The 334-nt window shown below is 44.0% G+C and overlaps 1 non-coding gene across 1 annotated transcript; it reads left to right on the top strand.

The window, feature by feature from the left end:
- On the top strand, nt 1-107 carry LOC120087387. Its single transcript, XR_005484523.1, has one exon. It is a non-coding gene; the product is annotated as a small nucleolar RNA R71 (small nucleolar RNA).
- Nucleotides 108-334: the final 227 nt, after the last annotated feature.

Genomic DNA, 334 nt, shown 5'->3' on the forward strand with positions numbered 1-334 from the left:
AAACCATTATGTGGACAGTCTCTTACCAGCCTCTTAAACCTCGCCCAAGCATCGTTGAGTGATTCGTCAATGTCCTGTTCAAAATTGGTTATTAACTTTCTTCTTTTAGCATTCTCTGTTGGTGGGAAATATTTCTTCATAAACTTCTCTACTACTTGCTCCCATGAAGTAATCTCCCCCGGTTCGAGAGAGTATGCCCATTTTCGTGCCTGGTCACACAACGAAAATGGAAACAAAGTTAGTCGAACTTCTTTGGTGGAGATATTAGGGAACACAAAAGTATTGCAGGTCTCTATGAAGCTCTGGAGGTGGGTGTGCAGGTCCTCGCCACGCC

Source organism: Benincasa hispida, chromosome 9 (genome assembly GCF_009727055.1).
Source record: "Benincasa hispida cultivar B227 chromosome 9, ASM972705v1, whole genome shotgun sequence".
NCBI classification, from domain to species: Eukaryota; Viridiplantae; Streptophyta; class Magnoliopsida; order Cucurbitales; family Cucurbitaceae; genus Benincasa; species Benincasa hispida.